Source organism: Gigantopelta aegis, chromosome 10 (genome assembly GCF_016097555.1).
Source record: "Gigantopelta aegis isolate Gae_Host chromosome 10, Gae_host_genome, whole genome shotgun sequence".
Lineage (NCBI taxonomy): Eukaryota > Metazoa > Mollusca > Gastropoda > Neomphalida > Peltospiridae > Gigantopelta > Gigantopelta aegis.
The window spans coordinates 69,877,364-69,883,677 of NC_054708.1; the positions used below are offsets into that span (position 1 = coordinate 69,877,364).

Consider the following 6,314-nt stretch of genomic DNA (forward strand, 5'->3'; position numbering starts at 1 on the left):
AGAAATAGCCCAATAGGCCCACCGACAGGAATTGATCCCAGATTGACCTCACATCGAGCGAACACTTTACCATTGGGCTACGCCTGTGTCTGATGTTGCTTTGTGACCGGAAGAGATGATCACAGTGTAATGGTATGATGATGGACTGTGTTTCCCACGTAAGGCACAAAAATATTAGTTTTTATTCTATTATATATGGTATTTAGTAAAAAAAAGAGTCATTCTTGTAATTAGAAAATGGTATTGGGGGTGAGATGGTGGTGGGGGGTGTTGATGGTTAAACCCCCTGCTCAAAGTGAAGTTTCTGTCATGTGAACTTTAAGTAACAGTTTGTCAATTTGCAACAACCAAACGGTGGCCAAGTAGTGTGTCTAAACCACATAATGTTTTACAATTTTCTGAATATTTTTTTGATCCACAGATCTTCAGTTCAGTTAGACAGACATTTGGACGGTTGTGATCACTCTCTCAGCCAAAGATAACTCTGTAGCGAAAAACTCTATGTTTGATGCTAAATACCATTACATTGATAATTTTCAAGTGTCAGTAACAAATATTTCACGTATTAACCACTAATACACACGCTACACCCTTTCAACAATGTTCCTGTTAGGTGCCGACAGGTTTTTTCCTGTAGTGTGTGTATTAGTAGTGAATAAGCAAAATCTTTGTTATCAATGAACTCGAAAATTATCAATGTAATGGTATTTAACATCAAACATAGGATATTTGTTGTATGAAAGTGGGAATCTTTGATTACCCGGTGGTAAGCAGCATTTCTGTGTTTTCACTATAGAGTTATCTCTGCTTCAAAGAGTGATCATAACCGTCCAAATGTCTGTCTAGCTCTCGAATGGCAAAGTACTTGGGCTACGTCCTTTCTAGTGTGAGTCACCTCTAGCCCTCCTCTTATCAGGGTGTGCACATTACGGTCGCCCGATCGCCCATGGCGAGTCAAAATAGTGCCGGGCAAGTCAAACCCTGATCACATGTCGCCCGCTTGGCAACCGAAAATTTCTGCATATTGTATTATGTATCAAAATGCAAATAACTAATGTTTGTAAGAGATCGGAAAGTTATTTTTTTATTTATTGTTTTCAGTTGGTTTCCTATTAATATCTGCACAATCAAACCCATATAGGACATAATAGCGACCACTTCCCCAATCTATCGAACAGTCCAAAACCATTTGGAATGCCTCGGCTGGTTTTGATTTTATGTATTCTGAAAACCATGACCGTCTTTACTTTCCATTTAGTTACAATCGGAACAACTCGTCACATTTCGCTACGCTATGTTTCACAGAAAGATTTTTTTTACGTGCCTGAGGTTTTCCGAAGTTACATTGTTTTGGAACATTTCGTTTCTTATGGAATATACCGAGTCTACTATACCACACACCCAATCATCACTGCCAATGATGTCAACAACAGCTATCATTGCCTGTGCACGTGTGAGTCTTAAACAGGAATTCTGGTTAACTCGCCCCAAACTTTACTGTCCGTAAGTAACTGTGACAAAATCAACGTGTACAACTTTGGTTTTATATTGGGGAGATCTTAATATCGGATAAATAATAATCTATTAGAATGAATAGTCACTCGTAATTTAACGATGTTTGTGAGTTTGTCCCTTATTTCCTTAAAGGACTGATCAGGTAAAGCTTTTGGACTCCGATTGGTGTGCATATTCAACAATATTTTATGCACATTAGCTTAAAATGTTGTAATATAAATTTTTAAAATGGTAAAGATATGAGTTGATTAAACAGTGTGGGGCGAGTTGACCGACCGCGTTGGGGGCAAGTTGGTTTTGGAGGCGAATTGACCTGCTCCCGTTATATAGTGATAATTAGTTGTATGTTTATTTCTCTAGTGGATGTGATTATTGTTTGTATAGATTGCTGTCAGCTTAGTAACTTTTTTAATTCCTCGTCATACAGTTATAAAAGCACATTATTCATTCCAAGACCGAACCTTGGTAAAACATTCCAGATGTTTGATTGTATGGGTCCCATGACAACATAATAATTGGAATTTAATTACAACAGTTTGTAATAAAACTATAAAACAAGTTCTGTTTCCTTCTTTTGTGTTGTTATTATTGTTTGTATGATATGATAGCATGTTCTTAAAGTGCAATTTAAGTAAGTTCTTTTTTAAAACGAAATTCGGTCGCGGGCCATTCAAAAGTTGTACGGGTGAGTCAAAGTGTTGCTGTGAGTGGCCCGATTAGCCAGTCAAAAAAAATCCCAAATGCATACCCTGCCTTATTGATATGTTGTAGGGGACGGCTATCAACAATCGTCGAGGACCAAATGGTAGCCAGCTACTGTGTCTAAAATACACAATGTTTTCCTAAATCTGATGTCACAGAGCTTTAGTTTGATTATTCTTGAGTTCTGGCATCAGTATTAGGAAAAAAAGACGTGTATTTTAGACACAGTAGTTTTCTACTATTTGCTTGTCAACATTCCCAAAGCATTACATAAAGTTTCATCTAGCCTTCCAGCAGGGTTTCACATGACACAGGAATCCTGCGTATTTAACGCAATATTTACCTAAAATACTCCTAAATAAAATCTGTGTGCGTCATGGTTGACACAAAATATTTCCGATGTCAATCGATTTTACATAAACATTTAAAAAAAAACAAAAAAACATAACGACTACGAAGTTCAAAACAAAAATAGCCAAGCGGTTTAATTGGTTCCCATCCTCATCAATACGTTTAACATAACTTAAGTGTAAAAACCAGTGTGACTAATATAGTGTGCCAGTCCATTTGTCTAAATTCACATCACTGCAACATCGAATGCGAGGTTTGTTTACGAATACTAGCCGCGAGTTTTTAGTTTGGTCTATATATCTAATTTTATTAATTATTATTGTTTTTAACACTTGTTTGCCTTTATCATAGTTTGATACCCAATAGCCGATGCATTTTTCGTGCTAGGATGTCGTGAAACATCTATTCTATTCTATTGTTTTTAATACATGTAGATGGTTGAGCATATCTCGTAATAAGAGTTAGTCATAATTATTGCGCAAATGAAGCTATGCTACAAAGCAGGTTAGCATGCAGTATGCATATTAATAATGAATATTATTAAACCATTGATTACTTCCATTTCTTTTCTTTTCCTTTTCTGTCCTTTCAGTTTATTCAATAATTTTCACAAATGTTTACTTTAATTGATTGATTGATTTATTGAAAATCGCAGTCGCCATTATTAATGTACAATTTAATGTTTGTAATTACGAGAGGTCCTCGTAAGTTGGATAACTTGTGCCCAATCCTTTTGTGTGTGTGTGTGTGTGTTCAACTTGGTCTAATGGCCACCTCTATATAATGGCCACCTGCCCATAACGGCCACCCTGAAATCCCCCCCAACACATTTCTTTCTTTATTTTACCTCTATAGAACGGTCACCTGTCCCACACGGCCAGCGGCCACTATTTGTCAGCAAAAATAAGGTCAGAACCTGCATTAGCGGCCAAAATATTATTTTAAAAAAAAAATCAAATTCTTTACACCTCATTTGATCGTACAGCGATTTAGTTCACAGTAAATCCCATTGTTTTCCGCCATTGTTGTGTCACGTGACCGGAAAGTTTGGCGATTTGAATGACTTGACAAAAAAAACTATTTTTGTGATGTTATCATATGATTTTATTGTCGTAAACAAATATACGTTTACTAATACTATGCATTATTTTAATCCTTTCGTTAATTTGGTAAATGTCAACAGCTGTTTGGTTCTGGCGGTTGTATAATTTGCATTCAATAGTTCAGCTTGAATCGTTACTCAATAACAAGGCGAGTTTTCATTGGCTGTAGCCTATGAAAGCAGAATATATTACGGTATCTGATTGTTGCGGTATTATCAAAAGCAATTATAACCAAGGTGCACAAGTAGTCCCCACTGTCAATCATCATGATTGTTGTTCACAAGCAAATTGCACCAAACGGCAAACATTAATAAATTTAGTGAAGCCGATATCATGGTATGCTTGGGTAAATCACGACCTTTGTTTACCAAAATTGTTTTGTTTGCAGTTCGCGATATAATCCCAATGCAAGTACCATACCAATGGATTAGCGGCAACATAAACAAATAATGAGTTAAACATGTCACCGACAAATTGTAGAGTAGAAGTTATCAGGAAGTCAGAGAAAGATTGTTTAAGTGCTAGAAAGTATTGGGGTTGTGGAATTAACAAAGGAAATCAAACTGTTACAACAGTTAATAATGAGATATATTATATATATATGCAATAAAATATGTTTTTAATCAAATGCAGCATTCGGTGACTAAAAGCTAAATTATTTACAAGAAGAAAAACAATGGATATACATGTATATGTATTATACAGATAAAATAGTGTATATAATATATGCATGTAATATAAACAACACAGTTATTCAGTTAATTATGCGATTTAAGAAATATATCATAGATAACTACCATTTTTGAATGGACGACTCCCAAAATAAAACCCTGTGAGCCATGATGACTCCCATTTTCTAGATGCTGGACTCGAGCTTAATTTCTTCTTGCAGTGTCTGTACAATTTGGAAAAATATAATATTAATATACCTACCTCTAACATACAGATGTTTTTCCTCGAGTCTTCCCTTTCACGACAGTCGGTGTACTCCAACACCGAATCAATGTACTCTTGTGCAATTTGTGGTGTCGTTAAACAAAACAAAATTTAACTCTAACATGAAATAAACACTCTAAACATATCACGTAGTACGTACAAATTCGATCTTCGTCTGTATCAGAACTGAATAAAACGCGTATGGACTGTGTAATAAATATGCTGTCATACTTTCACTTTCGAAAATGGTTCAACGTCAATGGACTTTCCTTTCTTGGAATTCCCGGTTTCGAGTCTTGATATCGTCAGTCGGTAATGGATTTTCATTTTCGTTTTCCTTATAATTTGATGAAAGAAAGAAAAAAAGGTAACCTAATTAAGTTGTGTATATATTTCGTTGAATTTAACTATTCGTTTTAATAATGCATGATATATAAATTACTGAAACAATTGGACAACCAGAAATATGTACCGTACATGAACAATCGAGGTTAGTACGGCTAATTATAAACATGATGTCATTCCAAAAGTAGAAAATTATCGGATAAATATCATTTCAAAAGTACTTCTAAACCCATCTCACCTGTGTATCGAAACTTCCAGACTTCATTAATAAAATATAGCGACAAGATATTTATTAAAATATGATGACAAAATAGTTTATTTAAATACTAGTAACATGAATTAAAAACAATATATATGCAGGGGTCTCACGGTATCGCGGTACTTAATGATAGTGCAGAAATATATAATATACCTACATACATCAAGGTAAATACACGTTCGTTGGGTTTTACCTCATATGTCAATGTTCTACACGTCATATATTTGCATATAAATCCTGTTTATAAATAAATATTACTGGCGGAAGTGTGCCCTACCGTTGCAGGCTTTTTCGAAGTGCTTCTCGTGATATCGCGGCAACTCAAAAATATGGTGTACAATTCACCTGAATGGTTAAATAGTAGCTTTTATTCACAAATTTACAGTAAAATTGAAGAAACAAAATTTTGAAAACAAAAAAGATCCTAAAAGCCGTTCGTTTGTTCAATTCAGCTATATGTCTAGAGTTTCCCTAAGAAAAACAGTTTATTTCTGTGTAAAAGAGAGAGCGCATTTAAAAACTCGTCTGTGCCTTATCACTCGAACGTATGATCAAAATATCCGGGCTGACAGGTGTCCACTTAAGACAATAAGTTATATTCTGCCTATTTTACAAAATATTTTTTGGACCCTTAAATTTCCCGATATATTTCTACTTCGGTTGCATTCTAAAAATAGTAAACACGTCACCATACGTAGTCTCATTTTGATTGTCAACAACCAGACAATAGTCTTGTATGACAAGCAATAACATTTTAAATTTGCATTGCAGGTACTGGGGATTTTAGTAAGCATACGGGTGTCAGAAAAATCACACTATTAGTAATTCTGTGAGGAATCGGTAAAACATTTATAATTTTTAATACAATTTGAAATTATTTCAAATTTCTTCACAGAGATGACAGAGTACCATCGGTCAACGTGTTTATTTAATTAAATTTGCTATCAGGCGGATTTGCGCGTGCTAAACTACGAAAAATGCAAATACCGCGATACCGTCGTAACCGTGGAACCTGCGGTAGATATTTTTAAACATATAATTATTGGGAAGCGGGGATCGAAATAAGTTGAGAAGGGTCATTCAAGCTACCAGGAGGTTACAAC

The 6,314-nt window shown here is 35.1% G+C and overlaps 1 protein-coding gene across 1 annotated transcript in view; it reads right to left on the reverse strand.

The window, feature by feature from the left end:
* Positions 1-4,828, reverse strand: part of LOC121384536 (probable ATP-dependent RNA helicase DHX58) — a 34,549-nt gene extending 29,721 nt beyond the window's left edge. The window contains exon 1 of the mRNA XM_041514967.1: positions 4,605-4,828. The gene's annotated coding sequence lies outside the window, so the exon portion shown is untranslated. The remainder of the gene's footprint in view (positions 1-4,604) is intronic.
* Positions 4,829-6,314: the final 1,486 nt, after the last annotated feature.